The following is a 7993-nucleotide window of genomic DNA, read 5'->3' on the forward strand; positions in this document are numbered from 1 at the left end:
CACTTCTTCCCACTTCCATTCTGGAATCTTCATTGGTTGCAACAGTCTAGCTGGCCTCTGATGTTCAGCTTTCACTTGCTGACAAGTATCACACAAAGCAACATATTCAGCCACATCTCTCTTTAAGCCATACCACCAGTACTTCTATTTCAGATCTAGATACATCTTAGTGCTACCAGGATGAATGGAATATGCTGACTCATGAGCCTCTCTCAGAATCATATCACGAATAGCCTTCACTTCAGGAACACATATCCTTTTTCCAAACCACAGTACACCATTGTCATCTATTCTGAATCCTGGTGCTTTGCCTAGTACCACATTCTGTGCTATCTCCTTTAGTTTATCATCTTCCAACTGTCCTTTCAATATCTCTTCCTCTAGAGTAGGAGTGACCTCAACTTCCATAGCATTTACTACAACTAGTATAATGCCCGTGCTAACGCTACGGTGATACCAAATGTCAAACGACAAAAAATGATTTACTTGCACAATACTTAGTTTCGAAAGATCTGGAACCAGCATTACTATGGGAGCACCTATCTCTTTGCCAAAGAGAGCTTTATTATCACAGATTCAACAATATCATTACAAAACAAGACTCTTGACACACAAAAAAAGAATACTACATCTTTGACATTGACAAGACTCATGCATAAATTTATTTTGCTTCACTCCAAACTTCTCAATTCTTGAGCTTCGCAACAAGACTCGAGCATGCAGCAGCTTTTGTTTCTGCGTCTAACGAACCCCCTCCAAGCGTGCTACAGCTTCTGCTTCTCCAACTTCCCTACAATGTCACACAAGATCACAGCACCTAGATAATTTTGGTTGCAAGTCTTTTCACCTCTTCCAAGTTTGGAAGATTTGGAATCAAAATTGCCTTAATGTGTTACAATTCCTTCTAAGATTGAAGTTGGGCACATCTAATCTGAGCCATGGTGTTGACAGAAAAAATAAAATATATATATATAAAGAACAAACGCTTAATCTATGTTTAATCCATCTAGGCGCTAGGATTTGGAATCTTCTAGGACAGCAGCAAAGATGTTACCAGCTCTGCATCAATTGAATCCTCATATTACCAGCTCTGCATCTCCATGGCGCTGCGCTTTGATTCGAGACGGCCAATTGTATTCAAAAGAAATGCACAATTCAGCAATGAAAATATGTCCTTAGGGTAAAAAATAACACTAAAAAAATTCCAGCTTGTAGGAATTGGTCTTCCATTCAGTTTCAGCCACTTAACAAATAGTGCAGTGGTATATGTAAGCTCAAGGATTTACCTATCTAATGCAAATAGAATACAAAAAGATGAGCACAAATGCATTGAGGGAGACAGAGGCCACTGGTTGAAGCACATTGAGTTGCTTATTTACCTCCTGAGGTGAGCACAACAAGTAAGCTTTTAGAGTGGAGTTTTACTATTAAATCCTAGTGCCTGCAGCTCTCTTGACAAATCATAATCAGAAAAATGAAGATGCAAGCCATGTTAATGGAAATGTTTTGTGCAAGCTCGAGATCCTGGCTTCTCATCATATACCTGAATATGTGAGCCATATTAAAACCTTTTGATTTCTCCGGCAAGAGTAAGTTGGTGCACAAAAGAGTCAAACCTTGTGAGAAGGAAGTTAGAGTTGTCAACGTGCGGCGTCCTGTGTTCCAAAGCTCCTCGTCGCTTAGCTGTGAGTTTGAAACCATCCCTGGCCATATAACTTGCCTGTACTTAGGGAGACCTAGTTCAGCTCTCCCACCTCTAAAGTCACAGGCAGAATGTGCAGCCATATTCTGAAAAGTATAGGTCAATTTACAATGGTTTGGAGGAGAAATTCTTTCAAGAGCAGAAAGATACACTAACACCATCCAATATAATGCAGTAGTCCTGTCATCTACCTTATCAAAATGGAGATGCAAAACTGCATATTTTACGACACAGGCATTGAAGATCTGCAGATGCAGCAATCCTGTAGTTGGCAGTGACACAATAGGTGAATAAGCAGATTATTGTTGAACAACTATCCTCATAGAGTAACCAAATCATTAAATCAAATAGTAGTTCATCGTATTAATAGAAAAATAAGAAATGAAACTAACTCAGTAGCTCATAAAGTGATCCACATCAAATATTTCTTAGAATAAGCTGCAGCCACAGAATAGATGTACTTCATCCTTGAAAGAGTAATACATGTAACCCCATTTGGATGTAAAGTATTTTTCAAGTATTCGAGAAATACCCTGGTTTTACAAATATATTTTGTTTTTCAAAAGCTACTGAGTGTTTTTTTCTTGCCATGGCTAATTATCATACATGACATTCAGAAATCAATCTTCATTTTAGAAAGCAGAGGTGCACTCTGAAAAGGCTATATACAGAAAATTAAAAAATTGACTACCTCAAGACGGTTAGTTTCCCTCAAGCTGAACCATGACTGGGGCATTCAGGTTGAAAAAGATTAATGGTCACCTTCAGTTCAGCGAGGAATTTTTGAGATGCCTTTGTATCCATTTTCTTTATGGCAACTTTCATTGCAAAACCTAAGACAGTGACATGATTATGCTACTCTGAGTTGTTCCCAAATTACCTAGCTACACTACCGAAATGTAATTCAAGTGGGAATCCAATTACAGATACTGCAAAGGAATTGATTGAACAAACCCTTCCGTAATTCATAATTTCACACGATGAAATTAAATTGGGAATTGTACCCTCACCTTTCACTGGGACGAACATGATCCCCTTCAAGACAAATTTCTCTAACTCCAAAACCAGATAAATCTATAAGGGAGCTCCAAACAGAAAAGCTTAAATCTCTAACAACAATATGATATGCAGAGCCTAAATAGCTTAAATGTTGTGTGTGCCGGATAGTATTTGTAGAACCTAGCAAATGAGAGGACTTTGAAGAACAACAAAAATAAATCACCTAGTAGGCCTTTGAGTGGATTAAAACATAGGCAAGTATCCTTCACCAGTATAGGCCCATTCACCTATATGAAGAACAGGATACAATTAGATTATAAAACTCATTGGATGTATATCTCAATATGTGAGCAATTAGATTTTAGAAACATGGAAGTACCTGAGATGCAGCCATTCGTGCTTTCTCTTTGGATATCCTCTAGCTCCCCTTGCAGTTTTGAAAAATGCCAAACTCAAATTTAATGTGCAAACAAATCTTGAGCTTTCATTTAACAGATCCTAAGGGCATCATATGCACAAGAGAAACGAAACTCAAACAGAAGTTCACTTTGAATAATTCAAGTTTGTGTAACCTGGGGACACATCAAATGTTTTCCCCATTAAAGAAGATAGATTAACAGCTTTGTCTAAACTGCAAGCTAGCGATGACAGTAGATGGAACCATTGGTATAGAATCTATGCGATCAAAATGCACAGGCTTAAGGGTTAGGGATCAGTAAAGAAGAATAAGAGACTGCACTTTAGAAACTAAAACTGTGGCCACCAGGATTCTGCTATCATTGACACTCTGCAAACTGTCAATGCCTTCATCACCAGCAACACGGTGCATATGGAAGCCGCCACCATTACAGCTTCTCAAAACAGCCATTGCTTCATCCAATTCATCAAAACCAATAAAAGATGGATCAAAATTGGAGGATACTGGTAGTGATACGGACCTGAAGCGATGGCGGTGAGCGAGTGGCCGCACCTGAAGCCCACCACGTCCTCCACCGCGCCCTCAGACCACTACACCTCCCTGTACAGCAGCGCCGGCACCACCCACGGCTTGGGGTCCAAATCCTCCATGTAGACCCTCGTGTGCCCTCGCACTATGCACGCTCCACAAGCCCTACGGCCGGATGCCGCCGTCGCCACCTCGCGAAACCCTACCCTGTGGCTGGGCGCCACCGCCGCCGCCGCAGCGCGAGCGCCACTGGGGGCACCCGCCATGCCCAACCATATCAGCAGGGAGAGAGAGATATGTGCGCCATAGGAGGAGGCCGCGCCACCACATCGGGAGAGATAGAGGGTAGGGAGGGAGGGAGGGACACACGCACAGCTAGGGGAGAGGAGTCGTTTCTCGCTAGACCGGTTGTGCGACTGCGGGAGAGGGGGCGTCGGGGAGAGGGAGGGTCGCGCATGGGGTGTGTGCGGGTGTGCGGGATGAGATGACGGGTGAGTGATGAGGTTTGATCCGAGGAATCTGGTCCATCAGATTTGAATGAGTAAGAGAAAGGATATGTGAGAGTGGATCTCGTCCCTTTATTTTAAAGATCGGCAGGTTTTAAGTGTATTTTTTTGGGTGCACTTAGGAAAGTTAATGACTGTAGTAGTAAGTTATGGGGTGCATTTAGCTAAGTTAACAACTGGTGGATTATATAGTAGTGGAGATTCCCAAGTTCAAATATGCAAATTCAGCACTCAACTCCTCCGATTCAGGTGTCGCCCAAAGCTCATTAGCATATTTCTTTCTACTAAGTGCATCAGCTACGAGATGATAATGCACTTCCAAATCATAATCCTTTATCAGTTCCAACCATCTTCGTTGCCTCAAGTTCAGGTCGGTCTGGGTGAGGATATACTTCAAACTCTTATGATCAGTGTATATGTCACTCTTATGCCCAATCAAATAGTGTCTCCAAATTTTCAATGCATGAACCACAGCTGCTAACTCTAGATCATGAGTAGGATAATTCAGTTCATGTTTACTCAACTGTCTAGATGCATAAGCAACGACTCTACCTTCTTGTATGAGAACACAACCCAAACCCAGACGAGAAGCATCACAATAGATAGAGAAACTCTTACTTAGATCTGGCAATACCAACACAGGTGCAGTAGTCAATCTCTTCTTAAATTCCTCAAAACTAGCTTGGCACTTATCAGACCATACAAACTTAGCATTCTTCTCCAACAGAGCAGTCATAGGCTTTGCAAGTTTTGAAAACCCTTCAATGAATCTACGGTAGTAACCAGCTAAACCAAGAAAACTGCGAATTTCACTTACATTTGTAGGTGGATTCCAATTCAGCACATCTTTCACCTTACTAGGATCCACTGCAATACCACCATTAGAAACAACATGACCAAGAAAAGAAACTTCTTCCAACCAAAACTCACACTTACTACGCTTGGCATACAGCTTATGTTCTCTAAGTTTCTGTAAGACCAATCTTAGATGTTCAGCATGTTCTTCCTTGGTTTTAGAGAATACAAGAATATCATCAATAAAGACCACCACAAACTTATTAAGGTACTCCATAAATACTTTATTCATCATGTACATAAAGTAAGCGGGTGCATTGGTCAAACCAAAAGACATAATTGTATACTCATACAACCCATACCTTGTTGTGAAAGCTGTCTTTGGTATATCTGATTTCCGAATCTTCAATTGATGATAACCAGAACGCAAATCAATCTTAGAGAACACACAAGCACCTCTTAGCTGATCAAATAAGTCCTAGGCAATGGGTATTTATTCTTGATAGTGACCTCATTGAGTGACCGATAATCAACACACATCCTCTGACTACCATCCTTCTTATCAACAAAGATAACTAGTGCACCCCATGGTGATGAACTAGGACGAATGAACCCTTTATCTTGCAATTCCTTAATTTGTTTCTTAAGTTCTTCTAGTTCATTAACCCTCATTCTATATGGTCTTTTAGCTATGGGTGCAGTACCAGGTATTAATTCAATAATAAATTCAATGTCTCGGTCAGGTGGCATACCTGGCAATTCATCTGGAAAGACATCCGGAAACTCATCCACTACCAGATTCTGAGGATCAACGTCATCATTCAGTTGGTTCACCTTGGCTGTGAGTGGTGCTTGCACTGTTACATCAACACTGATTTGTTCTCCCTTTGGGGTTGTCAAAGCCACTACTCTCTCCTTGTACTTAATATCTATGTCATGTTGCTTCATCCAATCCAAACCCAACATCACATCTATGCCTGAAGTTCTCATAACCATGGGACTGATAGGAAAATCTACCTCCTTAAAGAAAGACTTGCTAAGGGGCAACATAAAGAAACTGGTATAGTCCCACCCGGTGAATTAACTAGCATAGGGGTTTTCATTGCAACTAGTGGAATGCTATGAACTCTAACAAATGCTTGTGATATGAATGTACGCGAAGCTCCATAATCAAAGAAAACTATAGCAGTGATAGAGTTGATGCTAAACGTACCCATCATGATTTCTAGTCCCTCCTGAACTGTTTCCGCTGCCACGTTGTTCACCTTTGCTGAATTAGGAGTGGATCTCCGGTCGTTGTTCTGCGGATTAAATTTCTCTGGGCAATCATAGGACATATGTCCTTCCTTCCCACAACAGAAACACCTGGTAGGAGTGTTAGAAGCACTTCTTTTTGTGGAGTTGGCATTTGAGTTCCCTGAGCGGGGTGTCTGCTGACCATGCTGCTGTTGATTATGGTTACGTTGTTGGAATGGAGGACGTTGGTTCCCACTCTGTGATTGATTCTGGAAATGCTGGGGTTGCTGGTTGCGGTTCCACTGACTAACTGGTCCCTGGAACCTCTGCTGATAGCCTTGATGAGAACTGAAACGCTGACGGTTGTTGCTCCCAGAACCTTGTGCCAGCATACTTCTCTTCTTATCCTGACCCTTACGAATATTATCAAGCACAATGACACGATTCACAAGAGCCTGGAAGGTAGGATAGGTGTTTCCAGCCAACTGCAACCTGAGCTCGTAGTAAAGACCTTTCATGAACAGACGCTGCTTTTCAGCATCTTCCCTGACATCGTTCGGAGCATAGCGAGCCAACTGTTCAAATGTGTCATGATATTATGCCACAGTCATGGAGCCCATCCTGAGTGATCTGAATTCTTCTTGTTTGAGCTCCATCATTCCTTCATTTATATGTGGAGCTCTGAAGTCTCTATAAAATTCTAGCCATGTGACAGGAGGAGCATTGTTGGGACGAGCAGCTTGATATGACTCCCACCATGTCTGAGCTGCCCCCTGAAGTTGTCCAGAAGCATACAACACCTTCTCCAAGTCATTGCACTGTGCTATGTTCAGTTGTCTCTCCACGGCACATAACCAATCATCTGCCTCCATAGGATCAGCTGAGTGTGTAAATACTGGAGGTCCTCCCTTCATAAACTCCCCACGCTTATCCCTCACATGAACAGGTGGTGGTGTTGGTGGAGGTTGCTGCTGTAGGTGCTGCATGAAAATGTGCATCATCTCATTTTGGGTTTGCATGAGTTCCTCCACAGTGATTGGGGCATTGCCACCATTGCCATTGCCATGGCCTCTGCATCTGCCTCTTCCCCTTGCTGTCATCTGCATTCCAAGTTATATAAACACATCGTAGTAATGTCCAACATGACAATTACAAGAGTTAACGGAATCTGAAATTTTCTAGGTAACATCCAACATCAGCAGATCAGAAAATCAATAATATCTCGGGTTCCAGAATTCAAAAGGATACATGCTGCACACTGTTGGAAAGATAAAGAAATTGTCTACAACTTTCATTTAGATCATAATAACAGATTCCAACGTTAGATTAATCAAAAACTGGGTACAACCGAAACTGTTCCAGAATTCCAGACTGCACAGTAACCTCAACTTGAAACAGTCATAACTCACAGCTCATAATAGATAATATGGTCATTCTTGCGGAATTGGAAAGATATGAAAGTCAGCTTGTTCCCAGAAAAATTTGATGAACATTGCACGAACAGAATTTGATTTATACCAGAGTCATTGCAGATTGCTCCAGAAAAACAGCAAAAGACAGAAACAGGATATGACCCCAAACCACTATTTATTCATGTTCTTACTTAAGGTTCTTAACTAGGGAACTTGTGGACATGCCCACAAAGTTCCAGAACTCTTTACAAAAATCCAAATCACACATATTCATAATAACAATCCAGCAAGCACACCAAGTTCACACCACACTAACAAAAGACTCCAAATAACTCGCAACTACTAACGTTCCTATTACATATGGGTTCCTTTCTATTCCTCGGGAGCAGCATCCTTC

The 7993-nt window shown here is 41.5% G+C and overlaps 1 long non-coding RNA gene across 2 annotated transcripts; it reads right to left on the minus strand.

Annotated features, from left to right (window-relative positions):
* Positions 547-3698, minus strand: LOC110436608. Of its 2 annotated transcripts, XR_002454416.1 has the most exons (5): positions 3081-3698; positions 2713-2988; positions 1894-1964; positions 1617-1788; positions 547-1543 (listed from the first exon to the last, which is right to left on the minus strand). It is a non-coding gene; the product is annotated as an uncharacterized LOC110436608 (long non-coding RNA). The 2 variants fall into 2 exon arrangements; XR_002454415.1 differs by having other exon boundaries at positions 547-1788.

This window comes from Sorghum bicolor, chromosome 6 (assembly GCF_000003195.3).
Source record: "Sorghum bicolor cultivar BTx623 chromosome 6, Sorghum_bicolor_NCBIv3, whole genome shotgun sequence".
Taxonomy (NCBI): domain Eukaryota; kingdom Viridiplantae; phylum Streptophyta; class Magnoliopsida; order Poales; family Poaceae; genus Sorghum; species Sorghum bicolor.